The sequence below is a fragment of the Camelina sativa genome, unplaced genomic scaffold (genome assembly GCF_000633955.1).
Source record: "Camelina sativa cultivar DH55 unplaced genomic scaffold, Cs unpScaffold01162, whole genome shotgun sequence".
Classification (NCBI taxonomy): domain Eukaryota; kingdom Viridiplantae; phylum Streptophyta; class Magnoliopsida; order Brassicales; family Brassicaceae; genus Camelina; species Camelina sativa.
In genome coordinates, this window is record NW_010922284.1 from 1 (window position 1) to 632 (window position 632).

The window sequence follows — 632 nt, forward strand, 5'->3', positions numbered from 1 at the left end:
GGTTTGCGCCTTTGTTCCTGTATTTTCGGTCGATGAATCTGAAGCAATATCGTTATGAGATACTTGTCTTGTTAAAATCTCTCCTCACTGTGCCTTGGATATAATCGCCGTTGTTTTTGGAAATGCAACCATCAATGATTCTTGCTGCCACGATCTTGTTCAAGAAGGAAAAGTGTGTCACGATAATCTTATTAAGTATATTGCTGACAGACCAGCCTTAATTGCCCGTGAAACACTATATTTGAAGAAGAGGGACGACTTGTGGAGTCATTGCATTGCAATCTCGAAAACTGCTTAAATTATTTTGATTAAAAACTTGATAGTTTTGGTGTAACATTTAATTTATCGGAAATATCCACTTCAGTACTTTTACAAAAAATAAAGGAAATGTAAAGCTCTTTGAAGATAAATAACATAATTTGTATTTCTAACAAATATGAGCTAGTTATCCTCAATTCAAGTAGATAAAAGCTTTAAACACAAATACGTGCTAGTTATCAAAAACACAAATATAAAGTTACAATATATTTTACGTTTTCATTTTAGTAGATTCAAAAAACAAGAAAATAGTTGAGCACTTGATTTACTTAGAAGATATCAAAATGGTAACAGTGTGGGATCATGCTCAAAAA

At 32.1% G+C, this 632-nt stretch overlaps 1 pseudogene; it reads left to right on the forward strand.

The window, feature by feature from the left end:
* The first annotated feature begins 4 nt into the window (after positions 1-4).
* Positions 5-373, forward strand: LOC104774032 (annotated as a pseudogene).
* The last annotated feature ends 259 nt before the right edge of the window (positions 374-632 follow it).